The 21,908-nt window shown below is 42.5% G+C and overlaps 2 long non-coding RNA genes across 2 annotated transcripts in view; both read right to left on the bottom strand.

Annotated features, from left to right (window-relative positions):
* Positions 1-2,169, bottom strand: part of LOC123385913 — a 69,888-nt gene extending 67,719 nt beyond the window's left edge. Inside the window, exon 1 of the long non-coding RNA XR_006599179.1 lies at positions 1,886-2,169. This is a non-coding gene — a long non-coding RNA (uncharacterized LOC123385913). The remainder of the gene's footprint in view (positions 1-1,885) is intronic.
* Positions 2,170-7,349: 5,180 nt separating this feature from the next.
* Positions 7,350-21,908, bottom strand: part of LOC123385914 — a 29,567-nt gene continuing 15,008 nt past the window's right edge. The window contains exons 2-3 of the long non-coding RNA XR_006599181.1: positions 7,984-8,147; positions 7,350-7,541 (exon numbers count right to left, since the gene is read on the bottom strand). This is a non-coding gene — a long non-coding RNA (uncharacterized LOC123385914). The remainder of the gene's footprint in view (positions 7,542-7,983; positions 8,148-21,908) is intronic.

Genomic DNA, 21,908 nt, shown 5'->3' with positions numbered 1-21,908 from the left:
AGAAATGTCCACGGGGTCTAGCTCTCAGGTTCATCAAGCAGAAAAGAAAGGTGTATTCAAAGCTGAGAGGTAACGGGTTGGCAACTGGCACACCCACCTTCTCCGTGTGGGAGACATTCACTCTACAATGACAAGTTTAAAAATGGGAACTAAAAATATACGCTCTATGTAAAATATTACCAATGATTACCATTTAATAACACAATTAAAATTTATTTTTCAGACCTGTCTGCATTATCTGAATTTTCTGTAGGTAATCATATATCTTATTTTTATCTGGAGAAAAGATTACCTTAAAAGATTCTCACTCATTACAGTTTTACTGAATTCTGTTAGTAAACATGAAACTCATTAGTATGCAAATATACACATAAGGTTGAAAGGGGCTTAGGGACATTCATTCATCTCTAAAGGGCAGTGTTCTGGAGGACATGCCAAGCAGTCTTGAGCCTGATTAGCCCAGAATCTCTGGCCCTACCATTCACTCTCAGGCTGCTTGTGTATATTCCACGCTACACATGTAACGTAAAAAGGGCACAAAGTGGGATGCCTGGGTGGCTCTGTCAGTTAAGCATCCGACTCTTGATTTTGCCTCAGGTCATGATCTCACAGTTCTTGGGTTTGAGCCCCACATCTGGCTCTCTGCTGACAGTGTGGAGCCTGCTTGGGATTCTCTCTCTCTCCTCTCTCCGCTCTCTCTTTCTCTCTCTCTGCCTCCACCCCTCTTGCATACGATCTCTGGCTCAAAATAAATAAACAAACATTTTTTAAAAAATAAATTAAACAAAAGGGCACAAAGCAACAGCATTTGCCATTTACCGTGCTGGTCAGTGGCAACAACACTTACCATGCTGCTGCCCTTGCAAACTTTCTGCTGTCTTGGACACTGGAACCCGCTCACCTAGATGTTCACAACGTGAACGTTTCCTTTTGCTAAAAGCCCTTAGCGTCTGCAACTTTCCTCCTGCCCTTCTAGGTAGCTTTCCTGGTCTCTCACCAACCACCCCAGGCTTTGAATTTAAGCTGGCAGAAATGTCAAACCAGGTAGGTTTCCTCTGCTCTCCCCACCCCCCATTTCCTCCCTAGTGTCTTTGTTCACACAGAACCTCCACCCAAACTAACCATCTGCTCCTTTCAACCAGCTCCTCCGGTTGTCCCTTAACAGTCAGTTCCGGTGTCACCTTTTTAGGAAACCACACCCCATGAAGGATCCAGGGAATCCAGTGATTCTGCATTATTTTGAAATTGTTAGTTTAGGTGCCTTACCTCCCCGGGTCTGTCCTCAGAGCTGCTTCTTGGTACCCTCAGCCTTTAGCACAATGGGTGATACAGAGTCGGCACTCAGTGCCTGTTGGGGGAACTAAAAGGTCTCCAGGCCCTGAGCCGCTAGTCCTTTCCTGCCATTTGTGCCCTGGCATGAAGAGCCTCTGTCAGAAGGAGAACCTGGGCCAGAGGAACCGGGGGAGCAGGTGTCATGTTCTGGGGACTGCCAGCTCCTTCCTCTCCTCATCAAGCTTTTCTCAATAGTGACAGGCAGATCGGCAGAAACAGACACACCTACTCCTAAAAACACAGATTCCATTTAAAAAATACAAGAGGAATAGAAAGAAGCAAACGCCACTCCTTCCAAGAACTGGAGGCGATTTTTACGGGTTCAACCTGACACGGTTGAGGGGCCGGGGAAGAGAGCGAGCACTCTCTTCACAGCCGTGTTGAAAGCTCCCGTTCCCTGCACTCTCGCGAACTCTGCCCACAAGTGCACACAGCCACCCATCTATCACTTTCACCTGAAATATATAAACAGGTGAAGCTGAAATGAGCTTGGATGCCTTAGGTTGTCATTATCATACCCTCCATTTCCCACCCGGGAGACGCCATCACTCACACAACGGAGCATGCTTTCCTGTACGCACAGGCCTCTTCCCAGCTTACAAAGCACCTTCCACATATGTCAGCTCATGTGACTGTCACCCAAAACACTGTAAGGGTAAGCAAGTTTCAGGAGGGTGGATCAGGTTGTTAGCAGCAAGGACCAAGGGTGGCTGGATGTCCTTGTGATGTCACAGGTAAGCAATGTAATACCCCCCCCCCCCTTGGTCAGACAGGCTGGTGGGGTTATGGCCTCCCTTTCACCTGTGTTCCCTTCTCAGGAAGTCCCTTGAAGAGAGCCATGGGCTGCTTCTAACACCTGCTGACTCATGACACCCAATAAGTACTTAACATACAAATGAACGACTGAAGGAAGTCTGGTCTCCCTTTAAATACTTTCTCATTAAACTAGTTATCCCAGGGGCGCCTGGGTGGCGCACTCGGTTAAGCGTCCGACTTCAGCCAGGTCACGATCTCACGGTCCGTGAGTTCGAGCCCCGCGTCAGGCTCTGGGCTGATGGCTCGGAGCCTGGAGCCTGATTCTGATTCTGTGTCTCCCTCTCTCTCTGCCCCTCCCCCATTCATGCTCTGTCTCTCTCTGTCCCAAAAATAAATAAAAAAAAAAACTAGTTATCCCAGCACAGCCTGATGGATACAAACTCTGGAGAAAAGGATTTCCAAATCCAGGCAGAGCTAAAGCCCTGTGCAGGCTTGCAGCAGAGAATGAAGGAAGCCAGAGAAACACGTTGAATGTAGTCAGGCACAACCTGTCCTAGCAACCGCCTCCCTCTCTATAAAATTCAGTCTCCCTCCCCCATCTGTGGCTGGAATGTTTTTCTCATGTTAATTTCAGATTCTAAATGTCAAGACGGTACCGTTCCTAGTTGTCTACAGGGTGCCCCCACAGGAGACCCATGCCAGGAAACTTCTGCCACTCTCCAAAGAAAGGACAGTGGAATTCAAACTCCCCAAGCTCTCCAGTATCTCACCAAGTTCCCTGGTTACTATTTTAGGGAAACTTAGATTTCTGGTTCCACATCTGGCTAGTTTTGCTCGATGGAATGTATAATCCTGTTTCAAAGGTGATTCTGATTAATCAAAGTCCTGGTTCATTAAATGGGGCTCTTAGTCACAGAAAGAAAGAAAGGAAGGAAGGAAGGAAGGAAGGGAGGAACAGAGATACAGAGGGAGGGAGGAGAGAAAGGAGGGGGAGAGGGAGGAAAGAAAAGAAAAAAGGTAAGAAGGGCAGGAAGGAAGGACGGACAGAAGGAGGAAGGAATGGAGGAAAGAATGCTTACTCAAGAACACAAAGCTGGGGGCGCCTGGGTGGCGCAGTCGGTTAAGCGTCCGACTTCAACCAGGTCACGATCTCGCGGTCCGTGAGTTCGAGCCCCGCGTCAGGCTCTGGGCTGATGGCTCGGAGCCTGGAGCCTGTTTCCGATTCTGTGTCTCCCTCTCTCTCTGCCCCTCCCCCGTTCATGCTCTGTCTCTCTCTGTCCCAAAAATAAATAAAAAATGTTGAAAAAAAAATTTTTAAGAACACAAAGCTGGCCACCAGTGTTCTCTCAGGGGGCATCTTGAGAAAGGAAATCGATCATATGAGGGGAGCTGTGGTGAACATATGGGAAGTTCCCACAAAGACCATTGCTGTGACGAGTGGGCAGGCAGAATGTTGCCAGTATGTGCAATCTCCCTTAAAAAAAAAAACAGCACTTGACTATGAGGAGAATTACGTAAATACGCAACAAGAGTTTAAATAATTGAAAATCTTTAATATTTAAAAATAAATTTTTAAAAGTTGGTATCAGGAGCCACTACTATTGACTTTACTCAGTGGAAATTTCAAAACTACCTAGATAACTTGAAAGTCACCTTTAGACCCCAGCTGGTTGTCACCTATATGACATATGTGGGTCATATTTTCCTTTTGCATAAACAAGAAGCTCCTGCTGGGTTTTTCCACTGTCTTTTCGTTTCTTTCACACTTTGTATCTTTAACCAGGGTCTAGCACAGAATAAGAACGTAATAAGCAGTTGTTGAATTTATGAAAAACATGTAAATGGAACCGTAAGTCTGGGATTCCAGTTCCAATCCTGCTACTGGCTTTCTACGTGATTTTTGAGAAGGTCACTTTATATTTCTGGGTCTCAGTTTCTCTATCAGTAAACTCAACACAATAGGGTCAGTGACATTGATGACAGCTAACAGTGACTGATCACTTATGTGCCTGGCACTGTCCTCATCTGTGCCTGCATGAGGTCATTTGACCTTCACACTGAGCCCATGAGTTACACAGGAATTCTTTCTTTCAAGTCACCTCAGGCACAGCTCGGAAAAAATCCCCGAACAGGTGCCCCAGTGGTCCGCAAAGGCATTTCTAAAGAAATTCAAGTATCTCTGGCTGGAACATGCAACAGTCTCACCCAGGTCACTTTTGGGCATGGAGCCATGAGCCTTGCATCAACTGTAAAATCCGTTCCGTTGTACATTTCAAATTAAAATTTTCTCTCATCCAGTGAAAACAATGAGCAGCAGACGTGTGCAGGGAAAGCAGGGGGGGGAAATTGGAAAGGAGAGAGAGATGGTTAGAGATGGTCTCTGTTTGACTCTGCAAGAATGAAGGGAGGCAGAAATTCAGGAATCTACCCAAGGAGACTCCACTGAGCACCCCACCCATCATCCAAGTGCATCATTAGCCAGGATAAGTGACAAATTAATTCACTGAGATAAATTAATTCACTCAGTGTTTTGCTCATGATACACTCTAGGATAACAGGCATGGGACGTGGCCAGAAAGGACAGGGATTAACAAAGATGTCATTACCCAGCTGCCTCCAGGCAGCCCAACCTTGGGCTCCGGTCAGTCCTAGCGGGGCCGCCTTCCCTCAGACTTGCCAGTTTTAAAGCTGAGCTGTGGGGGCCCCTGTATGGCTCAGCTGGTTGAGTGTCTGACTTCGGCTCAGGTCATGATCTCTTGGTTCATGAGTTAGAGCCTGGAACCTGCTTCAGATTCTGGGTCTCCCTCTTTCTCTGCCCTTCCCCCACTCACACTTTGTCTGTCTCTCAAAAATGAATGTTAAGAAAAATAAAGCTGAGCTGTGAAATAATTTTTGCCTAATTCAAGATAGGCATCCTTGAGAATCCTAGAAACATTCTGTTCTCAGTCCCGTGCAGTTTCCTCAATGGGCTATCCACTTGGCCAATGCTCCTGGGGCTGTGTCAGAAGAAACAGTAGGAGCAAAAAGGCTTTCTTCCAGAGAGCTTTCAATTAATTTGGAAGAAGATATTTGAACAATGACGTCACTGGGAGTCCAGCTGTTGGAATACTGAACAAATTTCACAGCCATTGTTTTAATACTGGCCATGAAATTCTTGGTCAAATTCTACCGGGAGACCATCACCCTCCTTGGGCCCCATCCCATAAGGGATAAATACATTTCTTCTGTCCTATTTACTGCACCAGAAGCTCTTTTTGAGAGGGCCGAGTTTAGCGGTTGGACAGCTTGACTCAATCTAGAGAGACCCAAGTGAATCCTGGTGCTGCCATGTACTAGCTGTGACACTATGTGTAAGTTTTTTACTGTCCCCGAGCTCCATTTTCCTCACCCATGAACCCACTTCGATATCTTTCACAATTAAGACATATAGGGTTGTTCTGAAGACTAAATGATACATGAAAAGCTCAGAGCACAGTCCCCAGCACACAGAAAACAGTCAACCAACAGTAGCTGTTTATTATTAATACCTTCATTATCATCCAACTTCTCCCTTCTACTGGAGTGGACGTGGTGGTTTGGATGAGAGACTTCAAAACTGCAAACTCAGACTAAAATAGATTTGTTTTTCATGTTAAGTTCTATTATCACGGATGGAATTACATCCGTAGAATGCATTTCAAAGGATGATTAGTACATTGAACTCTATGGATACTGAGTGTATGCGCACGCACACACACACACATTTACACACACGCGCGCGCGCACACACACACACACACACACACACACACACACACACACTGAATCACATTCCACAGGTATGGATTTTCACAAGGCATATACTTTCAAATATCCATGACAATGAGCCCAAACTACTGATCCTACCTCTGTGATCAACTTTCTTAACAGAATAGTTTGGGGCTTGGGGATTGAGACGATTGCCTTGGAACGCTTGACATTCTCTAACTTGGAAACCAAAGATAAGTAGGTCAGTTAGGAGCAATTACAGTTTGGAGGAGGAAGGTTTGGTATCTCTACAATGATGCTACATTGTTTCTAGAGTGTCAGCAGCTGTTTATGCAGGAAGATTTCCCTCCCTCTCTAATGAATGTAACATCAGAGGGAAGAATTTCTAAATCAACACCAGGGAGGCACAGCTAGGGCTCTCTGCAAACTCATAGCAGAAAAGGAAGGCAGCCAGAAACGTATAGGCCACCCAGTGGACTGCTCGAGGCCTGCAAGTTAGGTCAACTGAACTGACCTGTACAAGCTTGACTGCAGGTGACAGGAGGCCAGAAACACTCTCACTGTGGGATGTCAAGTATGAAAGGCAAGTTCCCAGGGGCTCCCGCCTTTTATTTTGGAGCCATTTGCTTCTAACACACACTGCCTTGCACTAAAATTACTCTGTTTTAAGGCACATGAAAAGATGCTCAACGTCGCTCCTCATCGGGGAAATACAAATCAAAACCACACTCAGATATCACCTCACGCCAGCCAGAGTGGCCAAAATGAACAAATCAGGAGACTGTAGATGCTGCAGAGGATGTGGAGAAACGGGAACCCTCTCGCACTGTTGGTGGGGATGCAAACTGGTGCAGCCACTCTGGAAAACAGTGTGGAGGTTCTTCAGAAAATTAAAAATAGACCTACCCTATGACCCAGCAATAGCACTGCTAGGAATTTACCCAAGGGATACAGGAGTGCTGATGCATAGGGGTACTTGTACCCCAATGTTTATAGCAGCACTCTCAACAACAGCCAAATTATGGAAAGAGCCTAAATGTCCATCAAATGATGAATGGATAAAAAAATTGTGGTTTATGTACACAATGGAGTACTACGTGGGAATGAGAAAGAATGAAATATGGCCTTTTGTAGCAACGTGGATGGAACTGGAGAGTGTGATGCTAAGTGAAATAAGCCATACAGAGAAAGACAGATACCATATGTTTTTCACTCTTATGTGGATCCTGAGAAACTTAACAGAAACCCATGGGGGAGGGGAAGGAAAAAAAAAAGAGGTTAGAGTGGGAGAGAGCCAAAGCATAAGAGACTGTTAAAAACTGAGAACAAACTGAGGGTTGATGGGGGGTGGGAGGGAGGGGAGGGTGGGTGATGGGTATTGAGGAGGGCACCTTTTGGGATGAGCACTGGGTGTTGTATGGAAACCAATTTGACAATAAACTTCATATATTGAAAAAAAAATTTTTTTAATGCCTTCAGAAAAAAAAAATAAATAAAAAATAAAATTATTCTGTTTTACAACTGGAAACATCACAAGACAACATTACTGGCTTGGCCAGTGAATAAAAAAAATTCAAGGAAAAATGGAAGATACAGAATATGTCACTTCATATGTAGAATAACCAGAAGAACCATCTCATTGCTAGGCTTCATAGCTTTAATCCTAAAGCAGGGCATTCCAGATTCCTCCACCTCAGGGCGGTAATCTACAAAAAAAGGCAAGGTAAGACTCCATTCCCAATTTAAACCTTAATTCAGATGCTTCCTGATTACCAGGACCTTTTCTTTCCTAGCACAAGAAAGATAAGTTCCCTGAAAGTTCCTGTTTTCACACTCAGTCACCTGATCACTGAGAGTGATCCTGTCAGTCATTGTACTAAGAGCAGCCCAGGGATTTGCCAGACAGCAAAAGGATGTTGCCGCCTCTGGCTTCCAGCTGAAGGCTCTGCAAGTCACCCTCCATGTGCTGGTTAGCATACAGAACTGTTCTGGTCCCGTCCACCTGCTCCTGGCCCCGTGCTATGCAGCCCAAGGCCAGCCTCCAGGGGACTGCGGAGCTCAAACCCTAGGGATCCCAGGTCACCTCCTGTCAGTGGCCCCACCCTCTCCCCCTTCCTAGTAGCCTCAGAGGCAGGGCCAGGTTCTCACCACTCTCAGCATGGAGAGGTGCTAGAGTGCAGGCTCTTGGGTTCTCAGCTCCCAAAACTGCCAAATGGAATCTTTTCAGAAACAGTCGTATTTCCTCTTCTTCACTGTCCCCCTTCATGCACGTTAGTGCTCACGTCTCCCCAGGCTGTCCTAGGTCTCTCTGCCTAGGAATTGAGTGAATCAGTAACACCTTACCACAAATTAAACCAATGTGTCACGTTGCCCAGGGACACACACATTTTAGAAGAGACCTGGAGAGTGAGGCACCCAAAAGAATGGTGGACTTCCAAGCAATGCGTGGTGGATGGGAGATAGTTTCAAGCAGGGGGGTCCTTCCGATGCCTGGGTAAAACCTTTCCATGTAGGCAACTGTCTCTCTGCCATGTTAAGTGGAGTCACTTTTTTTTTAAATATATGAAATTTATTGTCAAATTGGTTTCCATACAACACCCAGTGCTCATCCCAAAAGGTGCCCTCCTCAATACCCATCACCCACCCTCCCCTCCCTCCCACCCCCCATCAACCCTCAGTTTGTTCTCAGTTTTTAACAGTCTCTTATGTTTTGGCTCTCTCCCACTCTAACCTCTTTTTTTTTTTCCTTCCCTTCCCCCATGGGTTTCTGTTAAGTTTCTTAGGATCCACATAAGAGTGAAACCATATGGTATCTGTCTTTCTCTGTATGGCTTATTTCACTTAGCATCACACTCTCCAGTTCCATCCACGTTGCTACAAAGGGCCATATTTCATTCTTTCTCATTGCCACGTAGTATTCCATTGTGTATATAAACCACAATTTCTTTATCCATTCATCAGTTGATGGACATTTAGGCTCTTTCCATAATTTGGCTGTTGTTGAGAGTGCTGCTATGAACATTGGGGTACAAGTGCCCCTACGCATCAGCACTCCGGTATCCCTTGGGTAAATTCCTAGCAGTGCTATTGCTGGGTCATAGGGTAGGTCTATTTTTAATTTTCTGAGGAACCTCCACACTGTTTTCCAGAGTGGCTGCACCAATTTGCATAAGTGGAGTCACTTCTGGGCAGAACTACAAGACCAATCCTCCACATGATAAGGTAGTGCTGAGTAAAGCAAGTATCAAGATATCCTGTTTTTATTTCATCACTCCCATGTGTTCATACAGGTCCATGGGGCAATTACAAACCAACATACTGATATACCAGGTAAGAAAAGCAAAGGCAATACTTAGGTGTTAGGGGAAAGGGCAGTCTGGGTTGTTGGGGCCCTGAGTCCTCACCTCAGCTCTGCCACCTTCCTCAGGGATTGAGGACAAGTCACCTAACTTGTCATACCCACCCCGAGTCTCAGTTTCCTCATCTGCATGAGGGGATGACAACACAAGGAGCCTCATGAGGTACTATGAGAGTCCAATGTGAAAATCCATGTGAAGGTACACTGTAAACAAAAAAAGCACTCTGGTCACCAGAGCTGGTGTCATCCTCAGATTCATGAAGGATTAAATGCTCTTTGAGTTTGCAGCCATGGGCACGAATCTGTCAAAAGTACACAGCGGGGGTGGGGTGGGAGGGAAGGAGAGGTTGTTTCATGTAAGGGGTAATCTTAAGAGCAAATGAGGCAGGATTCCAAAATACTTTTGGATGTAGGTCAGTCATAGCATACATTAAGTTGTGTCTTGTTTTGAGAGAAAAAGAGGACTTGCACATTGTTTAGTCACTTTTCTCTGGCTCTCAAATCAATGCTTTAGTGCTCACGGAGCACATATGCTGACTGTGCCCTTATTTCATCAGAAGTGAACAGACACGGCTCTCCATGCATAGTAAGGGATGTTGTCTAGTTGAGTGCCAACAGCTGTCTCCGCAGATGTCAACAACAGCTGCATTTTGTCATTCCAAGATGTGAATCTCAATTAATCTCCCTCTCTCCTTGTTTTTGGAAACTTTGACATCCCCATATAAAGTGATTTTCTCTTCCCGGTTAAACTCATGACACCCAGATGTATCTGGTCACCTTTACAAAATTAGGTTCAGTGTGCTCAGGAATTGGAAGTAAAAATTAGCTTTGATGTCAAATTACTAGTAAGAGAAATCTCAGTCAAAGCATAGATCCAGTTTGCTAATCACTTCTAGCAAAGGATCTGAATGCATCAGCCAGCTAAATCACCTGGCCCCCACAGAGACATTTCAGCAGGAAATCTGTAAATAAAATGGATATTCACTATTTCATAGTGCATGTTTAAAGGACAGGTCTGTATAGCAGGGCCATCACTCTACAGATGTTAAAAAAAAAAAGGCAACTTAGTTGGAAATGAAAACAAAGGAAGAGGTCTGTGAGAGCTGAACTAGGATTCTAAGAGTGGAGACTGCTATTCAGGTATTCAGGTCCGGCCAACTGGCACTGTCCAGCTCTGGGTGCTTGTTCTGTCCATCACAAAGTACCTAATGCAGTGGTACTTATGGGCACTGTTCAAAATGAAATCCAAATACCCAACAGAGCAGAGCAGATGCTAATGTAGACAGACATGTTCCTGGGGAGAATTTTTTAGAGTCAATGTCTGCAGGGCAAAGTTTTGGCTATGCATGTGCTGGACCTCACTATGTGCATTTGTTAAATGTATATTTGTAAGCTATAGGGTTGTTTCTGTTTTTGCTTGCACACTCATGACTAGTAGAAACTATCTAACATAGCAGATAATGGGAACAAGAATGAACTAGGAATACTGGGATGCCTGGGTGGCTCAATCTGTTCAACGTCTGACTCTTGATTTCAGCTCAGGTCTTGATCCCAGGGTTGTGGGATCGAGCCCCGCGTTGGGCTCCATGCTGAACGTGGAGTTTGCTTAACATTCTCTCTCTCCCTCTACCCCTCTCCCCTGTGCTTGCTTGCTCGCTCGCTCTCTCTCTCTCTCTCTCTCTCTCTGAAATTAAAAAAAAAAGAATGAACTTGGAATGTTCCCTTATCCTCACATTCAGGGAGTTTATCACCAAGGTAAAGCCTGCCTGATCTATGAAGAAATAACTTATTTCTGCTAGTACCTTCTGTTCCCTCAATCCAACAGAAAGAGATAAGGAAAGAGGCATATGTGAAAAGTACCACTAGAAATAATCAAAGTGGGGCTTCCCTGCTACCAAACAAGGTGAGGGGATAACTTTGGGGGTAATTTATACAGGTTCATCTGTTAATTTATACTGCCAATGCTTAACCATCTCCAGAGGATGATACCACAATAACCTTTCCTTGTCCGGGACCAACCTGTTTATCCCAGTTGTCCATTAATAGGATCACCCCCTCTACTCAAAGACATGACATGTTCCCTTGCAGAGGATGACAGGGAAGTATTTAAACCAAAACAACTGTGTGTTTGTTTTAGCAGAACTTCCTGAATCAAATTATTAAGCAGAAACTTAATGTAAGTAGAAAATGCTGGAGCTCTGACCAGAATGCCTCTAATCCTTTTTACTGTGAGTCTGTGTCTATGTATGAGACACACACACACACATACACACACACACACACACACACACACACACACACACACACACACACACACCCCTACACCTTTTTGGGTGTTAGGTTTTCACTTCCAATAGCCAGCACCTTCAGCTAGTTGGGGGAGACCGCCCTCAGCCTGCTTTGCTTCTTATCTGACAGCCAGCACTGTTCAGTTATTGAGGCCGTTTCAGGCGACCTTTTAGCTACTAACAGACAGAGGAGTATGAAAACTTCCTCTCCCCAGACTCAGACTGGGACAACAGACGGTCCAGATGTCTCCAGCAGAGCCAGGCAGAAGCTACATTCTGCAGGGTTCTGCCTGAGATTACATCCTTCTGTGGCTTCCTCTGCTTGTCTGAAAGAGGGGAGTTCCTGTAAGTTGGCAGAAGTGATGCTGTCTGCCCCAGCATGGAGTAGAAAGAGCTAAACAGGCACAGAGGGACTCAGGAGACTCAATGGGCCCTCAGTCGGGGCTTCAGATTATCATCCTGCTATAGTCCTTGGGCTTCTGGGGCAGTAGACCCACTGTATGTTCAAATGTAAATCCAAATGACATTTTAAAGTCATTTCTGTGGCATCGCCCATGAGAGGAAATAGTAGCAAGTGAGGTTAGGAGATGAAGTATGTGTCGTGAAGAGGACTCCTAGCAAGTGTCTTTCTTAGTCAATGGTCTAGGAGCGAGTACTGGTCATCAATCTCGCCAGGCCTACATGACTTGTTTGGCCTACCAGGAGTGCCCTATGCTTGCACCATGGAACTCACTGTTCCCACGCTCATCCTTCCTGAATGTGGCTCAGATCCACCCTCAAGACTTATTCCTTACACCGGACTCTGTCCTGCCTCTGGGTCCTCAGCTCCTAACTCAGCTCCCCATTCCCTGGTTTTATTCTCTCTTTACTCTTTGTAACTCCACCCAAAGATGATTCTAGGGCTCCTCAGCTCTATAACTGAAGGCCCCTTGGAGCAACACCCCACCTGGTCTGGGTACTGGAACTCTCCTGGAATTGACCCCACTGGGATGATCTACCTCTTACGGCAAGACTTGGCCTGATTAGTGGAAAGAAACTACTTACACTCATTTGACATACTATAGATTTTACTTGTCTTTTCTGTCCCCTCCTACTGAAATAGAAGTCTCATGAGGGTAGGATTTTTTTTGTCTGCTTTGTTCTCTACTGTGCTCCCAATTGCCAACACAGAGATGCTTAATAAGTATCTTTTTAGGGGCGCCTGGGTGGCTCAGTTGGTTGAGCGTCTGACTATTGGTTTCGGCTCAGGTCAGGATCTCACGGTTTCATGGTTTCCAGCCCCGCATCGGGCTCTGTGCTTATGCTGTGCAGCATACTTGAGATTCTCTCTCTTGCCCTTCCCCCGCTCATGCTGTCTCTCTCAAAATAAATAAATAAATAAACTTTAAAAATAAATATCTTTTTAATATATTTTGTAAAAATTATTTTTAAGAACCAAGTAAATGAAGAAATATCACCATCTTCTTAAGATCCTCTTTTTGTACTACAGTCTGTTTTTGGCCAAATTTCAAATTGAAATATAATAAATTACCCAGTTTGGTTTCCCAGTATTTCAAGAGAAGGAAAAGGGAGGTAAAAGGAAAGAAAGAAAGACATGTTTAAAGTAAGTGTGATGGTGTATTAAATATAATCTTTAAGATCAATGGAAAGAAAATAGAGTATCGGGGGAAAAACTTGGATCTGGAAGAGTATTCTTTAAAAAACGGTGTTGTCCAGCTAAGATATGTATATAATCAAACTGGTTTCAGCATGTTGAAATTCAGTGTTTTTACTTATGCAAGGCACTAGGTATAAAAGCCTATCAATGCTTCAGAGAAAATGTAGAGAAAAAAGTACTCCATCTTATGGTAAAAGTTGTCTAATTGCTTGCCACTGTAGCCCCTAGGTCCACACATTTAAGTGTTAATAGAATATTTAGTGGGCTGGCCTTCATCAATTTCCTTTGGGTGTACACCATGACAAATTCTTGTCTTACATTTCCAGCTTGTCTCAGCCTTCACTGTTGACAATTCTAGATGGAATAGACAATCCAGGTTGTTGACTGAAGATTCCCAAGCGAACTGAATTACATAATACCAACAGCTAACAAGAAATGTTCAGGGGTCCTACCTGAGTAGTGTGCACCAGACCAACCCTTGTACCTTAGGAAGGCTGGATAAAATGAGAAACTAACAAAACCAGTTATTTTAAAGTATCAAGAGCAACCAAGGCAGCCAGGACTAGAAGGGACATGGAAAAGCCAGCAGGGAATTTGAAAGTGGTAACAGGGAAGGTAATAAAGTCAATAAGGTGACTTATATCAGTTACTACAGTGGTTAGCTAGATATCAGTTTTGCTGGGGAACTTTGACAGACCCATGCAGAACAAGCCTAGAGTTTTCCCAAATAAGGAGCAAGGAGTCCATCATCTATCTATTGAGAGCTGCTTTTACGAGTGTCTTAGTTGGACTGCTATGACAAGGTACCACAGACTGGGTGGCTTAAATCCCAAGCATTTATTTCTCACAGTGCTAGAGGCTAGAAGCCTGAGACCAGCATGCCAGCATGGCTGGATTCTGATGAGGGCCCTCTTCCTGGTTTATAGCAGACACCTTCTCACATATCCTAACATGGTTGAGAGGAAAGAGATCATTTCTCTCATGTGTGTGTGTGTGTTTTTCATAAGGGCAGTAATCCCAGTCACAGGAGCTCCACCCTCAGACCTAATTACCTCCCAAAGGCCACACCTCCAAATACCATCACATTGAGGGGTAGGTTTCAACATACAAAGTCTGGGGGAAATACAAACAGTAAGTCCACAGCAGGGGGCATTAATTTTCTGTCACGTAAGGTTCATGTGGGACACATACGCAACGACAGCTAAACAAAACTCTCCCAGTAGAGAGAAGTGTGTTTTCAGTAATCAACTTCCAGTGTGTGAAGTTAACAAAGGTACAAAGTTAATGTTAATGTCAGTGTCTGCTACAGCCTTTGACCCAGTAATTCCACTCTGAGGTATATATGCAACAAAAATGCATATATCTGTGCCCCAAATGGCAGGTACAAGAACATGTATAGGAGCAGGACTTTCAATAACTCCCAACTGGGAACAACATAATGACCACCAGTCATTCAATGGATAAAGACACTGTAATGAATGTGTACAATTTCTGCTGCTCCAATGCTAGCCCCGAAAAGTCTTTCTGCCTCAGTTCTCCTGTAGTTCTTCCCCCTGCCTTAATCCAAAGAGGTTCCATTTCACTTAGAATAAGGTACAAACTCTCTCACACGTACCCTGCCTACTTCTGTGCTCTTTTCTCTGTCCTTCTCATGCATTATGGTCAACAACAATGGTCTTTTCCTGCCCCTCAACATAATCACACGAGTTCTCAGAATCTTAGAGATTGCAGTTCTGGCCACTTGGATGCTCCCTAGACCCTCTCAACATGGTTACTTCCTTCTCGTACATTGAGGTATAACATAAGTATAGAAAAACTAACAAATCCTAAACAATGAAAAAGCACAGAAGACCATGACAGGGCCTGCTTTTTTGGAAAGCAGGGCCTGAGTTTTGGAAAGAAAGTCCCTACAGCTAACGAAAGGGGAATGGTGTGAATAAGCCAAGATGAAGGAAGACTAGTGTTGAGGTGTTTGTTAGGAGTGAAATAAGAAATGATTACAACTTGAACAAAGGTATTGGCAATGGGTAGGGAAAGGAGGCAACAGAGACATTCAAGAAGAATCTACTTGGTGTCTTGAGCTACCTGTGGTGAATTATAGAGACTCTAACTACCTTACTGTTATTGGTTTGTGGATTTAACCTGATTTAGAAATAGGAAACTCTCTGTAACTTGGATTACAGCTTAGTGTTTTTCACCAATTAGACCTGTAATTTGTTTTTCTTAGAAAGCCTAAGGTCTTGGCCACACTAACTCTTGGTTTAACTTCCCTCGTTCACTTAAAAACCTGATTATTTTTATGCATGATGTTACTAATGATTCCTTCCTCATCTTGAATCCCAGTCTTGCTCCTGTTTTTTCCCAGCCAGTATATGAATAAAATATTGGAACTGCTGACTAATGACCCTTTATGTTCCACTTTGAGATGTCTGAAGGAATTATCCCAATGCCCAGACATCTCTATAATGTCACACTTAAATTACAGGCTGAATCTTTAAAAGGCTGTCCTCTGTTGTAAAGGCTATATTATCAGGATGGTCATCAGACCTAATTTCCTTTTAGGAGAAAGAATAGAAATATTATCTTTTAATGCCAAGAAAGTGTACTACTTAAAATAGGCAAATACGTAGGTCAATGCTTTCACTTCAGTTACCCTTAGTCCTAGGTTGAAAGTGCCTTCTCAGAAGAGTTTAAGAATGAAGGAGGATGCTTGTTCTTACTCTTGTTTTTAACTGCTTTAGTTTTAGAACTCTGACGTGACGCCATTTTCCCTTCTTTGGCTTTTTTATGAAGATACTGGCATTGCACTTCTTCCCATAGAGGGCACCGGTGGTTGGTATCAACTCTTTGTTACAGAAACACACCGCCTATTGGGGGATAAGGCAGTCGGTAAAATCTTTTATCTGATATAATAGATTCTGTATAGAAATCCAAGAGCAAGGGTCCACAAGGAACTTTCAGGCATCTCCATCCTGCACGATAACCAATCCGACAATAATAATAACTGCAGCAGGAGCGACTGTATTGGCCTTAGGGATAATATAGCTGATATGATCAAGCATTGACTATGTGCGCCAGGTACTGCTGAGTACTTTACACGCTGGATCTCATTTGGTCTTCTCAACTCTACAAGGCAGGTATACCATCGTTATCCAAGGTCACTCTGCTAGGAAGAGGCAAAGTGAAAATCCAAACCAAAGTACGTTTGATGCCAAAGAACATGCTTTTCACCACTCTATTGTACTGTGAGGATCTGAGCTACTACATAGCTTGGTATTCATAAGCTTAACCCATGATGGCTTTCTCTGTGTAGAATATATCTTGGACAGTTTAATCTATATTAAAAGGAAACAGGACTTGCATTGAAACACATAGCCCTAAATGACATGTCTCAATCTAGTGACTGCATGACCAATAGTCATACAGATCTCAAAGTTTCTAGGATAGCTCAAATTCATAGCATCGTTTCCCTGTATTCCCATAAAAAGCATCTCAATTATTATACCAGAGGTCTCAATTGTTGCATTAGAAAACTATGGTTGGGCTAACCACACTGGTCTTAAGCCATGAAAAGGAGACATTTGTCTTTACCTTGAGAGTCTTTTAAGACCTAAATGCTACAAAGCTCAACCGACGTTGACCATGCTCCATCTCAGAGGCGCATCACGTCAAATGTTTTCATGTTACTGTATATTAACTCATCCCCAAGTAATGTTTAGTGTTGTTGCAAAATCCCCAAGTTCTATCTGGAAAATGAGAAACTGTTTCAAGTGCAATGGGCCCTTCTCTGAAAATGTCAAAATTATTCCAAAGTTCATCTTGGAGGAAAAAAATGTGAAACAAAAGTAGGCCCTATACTTTAAAGTGTACTCAAGGGGTGCCTGGGTGGCTCAGTTGGTTAAGCGTCCGACTTCGGCTCAGGTAATGATCTCATGGTTCGTGGGTTCGAGCCCTGCATCAGGCTCTATGCTGACAGCTCAGAGCCTGGACCCTGCTTTGGATTCTGTGTCTCCCTCTCTCTCTGTGCCTCCCCCACTCACATTCTGTCTCTCTCTCTCTCTCTCTCTCAAAAATAAACAAACATTAAAAAAATTTTTTTAATGTACTTAAAAAAGCTTTAACAGTAAAAACAGTATGGTACTGGTGCAAAAACTGACAGATAGATATGAATTGATAGACAATTGTCTATATCTATGTCTATACTGAACTACACATATGATGAAGGTACAGTCACATATTAGTGAAAAAGTGATGAGTTATCCCTCCTGTACTATGAGGAATGTTGGCTTTTGGGAAAAACATTAGTTAGATCCTCATCTCAAACTATGGCTATAAGTATATCCTATGTGGTTTGAAAACTAAGTGTAAATATTGAAAACTTAGTCTTATTTAAGCTTTTTAAATAAGGGAAGAAAATACAGAGAAATATTTAACTTTTCTTAGATCAGGCAAGGAATGCCTAAGTACTAGAAAAATGTATGAAATCATCAAGGAAAAGGTAAATATATTAAACCATCTTAAACTTAGAAATAGACATTTAACAGTCATAAAACACCAAGAGCACTCTAGAAAAATTATTTGCAACAAGTACAGTAGACAGAGGAGTCAAGTCTTTATATATTTTTAAACTTTCAAATAAATATCACAGTAGGATAAAGGTAAAATGCATGAGAACTAATAAACCTATCAACATCCATAAAACTGTATTAAGGAGAGTTACTTATATAAAAAGGTCAATGTCAGTGTGAATGTATTAAGATAGACATTCTCATATATCAGCAGGAATGTATATTATTATTACCACCGTTCTGTACAGCAATTCGGCAAGTATATTAAAGGCATGAAAAAGTTCACAATCTTTGTCAAAATAATTTCAAATCTAGCAATTTTGGTGACAATCTTATATACAAAGGTATTCATCAACAGATTATTTATATTGCTCATGACTAAAAGGAACCAAGGCTCCTTGAAGAAAGACCTGGTTCCAGAGCACAGGCAGAAAATGTAGACGTAAGCCTGGAACACACTGAGCCAAAAAGCAAGGAAACACACAAACTAATGGAGAGATGCCAAAAGACAGGGAAGTCAGCTTGAAGGGGTGTCCTTCAAATTTGAATATCAGAACATTATTATAGTTGACTGCAAAACACCAAGACAAATCCATGAGTCCATGGCAATACTAAAAGAATAGTAAAATAAAACAGAGAGAGAAAAACACAACTCCTTTATCTTACTCATTAAATTAAAACTTAGAACATGAGAAGTATTCATCCTGCCTTTGAAGAGGGAAAACTCTTCTTTCCAGAAGACCAGCAGCTATTAAATGTAGGTGAAAGAGAAGAATTAGAAAAATCACCATGTGAAGCTCCCACTAAAATAACTAGTCTGGGCAAGAATCACTAAGGATGCAAAAAACTATTAGGTGAAGAATTGTTAGGGAATAGTATAGTCATGATACCAAAGAAGCACCCCATAGACTATGGACTAATTGCAAAGGGAAGAACACACCTCTAAGCAAAGAAATCTAGTGTTCATCACCTTAATCAAGCAGTCAAACGTCACTCCATTGATCATGGGACAACCTTATGTTGTATCCTTCTGATGATGAAGTCACCTGTGAAGCATCCTTGCCAAAACTGTCTACCCAAATCTAATTAAGACTTTAGTCCTAACTTCCAGTTTACAGGAAACCTAGAGGCTGGAAGAACACGTTAAATGACATTACAAGGGAACAGTCCGACAAATTCAGAAGGCAGAATGTTCTATAAAACAACTGGTCTGGTATCTTCAAAAAGTCATTAATAAAATAAAACTAAAAAAAAAAGTGGGTGCCCTATTCTAGACTAAAAGAGACTAAAGAATCAAAACCAAATGCAGTGTGGAATCCTTCATGGGATTCTGGCAGGAAAAAGGGAGCTATGCAAACACATCAGGGACAATTGGGAAAATCTGAATACGGACTAGATATTACATCATATGAGGGAACTACTGCTAATTTTCTTAGGTGTGACGAGTGTACTGTGATTATGTAGGACAAGGTCCCTCTTTTCAGGAGAGGCATGCTTGTCTTTAAGAATGCAATCCTGGGGCACCTGGGTGGCACAGTCGGTTAAGTGTCCAACTTCAGCCAGGTCACGATCTCGCGGTCCGTGAGTTTGAGCCCCGCGTCAGGCTCTGGGCTGATGGCTCGGAGCCTGGAGCCTGTTTCCGACTCTGTGTCTCCCTCTCTCTCTGCCCCTCCCCCGTTCATGCTCTGTCTCTCTCTGTCCCAAAAATAAATAAAAACGTTGAAAAAAAAATTCAAAAAAAAAGAATGCAATCCTATGGTGTTTGCAATTTACTTTTAAGCAGTCCCACAAAATAATTAAAACAATTCCCTACATATATCTGTATCCTGTAGACAGACAGACAGACAGACACACACACACACACACACACACACACACACACAGAAAATATGGCACAATATTTAAAAACCATTTAAAATATGGGTATGCATTGTACTATTCTTTCTACTTTTATATGTTTGAAAATTTTTGTAACAAAAAATTAGAAAAAACATCGTAAAAAATGGCATCATATACAACTCAAAATTGCATATTATCATACAACTCAAAACTGAGCTACAGGACTCATCATACAACTCAAAATTATGATGTTAATGAAATTAGGGTACATCCATACGGTTGATATTATACACTTATCAAATACCTTTTCAAAGAATTTCTAAACACATAGGCAAATAGTTCCAGTGCAGTAGTAAGGGAGATAGACAGGAGGCAAGACTTTATATGTGGTATATGGCTTGATCTCACTTTTTATAGACATTGAACATACTTAATGAGCAACTATAATGTGCCACAAACTCTTCTACCTGCATTAAAAAAAGGAAATACACCTGAATGTTAATAAGGTGGCCCCTGGCTGCTAGAGTTCTAGGAAATCCTTATTAGTTTCTAATATTCTTCTAAAATTTTCAAATTATATAATTTTTATAGTAAAAATAACAAGCAAGAAGTTTTGCTGAAGTATAGTCATCAGGTATTTGATATCAGTAACGGCTAGCATTGGTTATACACCTGGCATGTGACAGCCCCTCTTCATGTTCTCCAGGAGCAAGTCTACTTAGCCCTCCCACTAATCTCTTGAGGTATTATTTACACTCACAGAAATGGAGCACTGAGAGGTTTGGTAATCCACCCAAAGCAATGATTCTTAAGTGGGGAAGGCAAGGACCCCCAGGAACATTTGGCAATGTTGTGAGACATTTTTGGTTGTCACCCTGGGGACGGGGGAGGCAGAGGTCAAGGATGTTGTTAAACATCCTACGTTGCACAAGACAGCACCCACAGCCAAAAACCATCAGCCCCAAATGTCAATACTGCTGAGGGCTGAGAAATCCTGACCAAGATCACTTAGCCAGTAAGACAGAGTCCAGCTTTGAGCCCAGGTGTCCTGATCCCCCAGCCCATACTCTTCACCACTGTGTACTGCTCTTAAACACGCTGCCATAGCAATGTTTTGTCACTAAATGTTGCAGTGTTTCTTCATTGAGAGTAATTATTAGTAACGATAACTACTGCTACCATATATGATGCTTTGTGATTTACCAAAAAATTTAAGCAAAAAATAAAAACAAGAATCTTTTTCTGAAAATTCAAAAGGTACATTTGATGTGGTAAAAGGGCACTCCACTGGCATCATTCTTTTAAAAGCAATTTTGCAGTTGGCATCAAAATCTTAATATTTATAACCTTTATCCAGATATTCCACTTTGAGAATTCACTCTAAGAATATAAATCAAAGTATGACAATATCCTGGTGTGCAAATATGTATTTTTTTGGAGTAGAACCAAGAAAGGAGGTTACCCAACTGTCTAATAAAAGAAGAGCCTAACAGGCTGGGCACTTGTGCTTGAGCGAATCCCTGTGAGGATGTGGAAAGTCATGTATACGAGAATATTAGGAGAACAAAAGAAGCAGAACGTAAAATCATGCGTGTGTGTCTGCAAGCATGTTAAACAGTAGCATCGTTTACAAGACGAACACGAAACACTTTGCCGGAGTTGCCAGATTAGGATAGTAGGGTAAAGAGTGATTTCTTTGTCTTTTTTTTCCCTGTCTTTTATTTTCAAAATTGTCTGAAATGTAGCTATGCATTTTAATGGGGTAAAAACAATCACCATATTTTTAGATGTACCTAAATCCTGGGAAAATGATCTCTATTTTTAATGGAGGCCCTTTATAAAAGCTGAAATATGTGTAAACAAGCTTATGACCTAGATCTGAGCACTTTAAAAGTAAAAACAAATCTGAGAACAGAGCCAACGGTCCTCCCAACACATTCTCTATGTCGATATTAGATGAGAAAATCTCCTCTCTGGCAATCTTAATGTCTCCTTCTCCCTCTATAATGACTTGATGCATAAAAATTAATCTTTTCCCTCCGCTTTGATCCCTGAGCTCCTTAGCAAAGATTCCATCTTGCTCTATAACACATGATGAAGCATTTTCCCTGTTATAATGTGACAATGGCCCTATTGAGTACAACAATTTGAGTGTGAATGTGCCACAGCCAAAGAGGAAATCTTAAGAGGCAATTCCACCTAGAACTATTTGGCAAATGCATAAAAAAGTCACATTAACACTGTCTTGAAAAACAGTGCCCTTAACAAAAGAACACAAAACAGAGCTGGGAATGGGGGTGGGGGGGAGGGATGGGGAAAAGGAAAAACAGCAGTGACAGGTTCCTGGGGTTCTATCTCCAAGT

This window comes from Felis catus, chromosome B3, assembly GCF_018350175.1.
Source record: "Felis catus isolate Fca126 chromosome B3, F.catus_Fca126_mat1.0, whole genome shotgun sequence".
NCBI lineage: Eukaryota > Metazoa > Chordata > Mammalia > Carnivora > Felidae > Felis > Felis catus.
The sequence above is the reverse complement of the archived record's forward strand: the minus strand, read 5'-3'. Positions and strand labels throughout refer to the sequence as shown.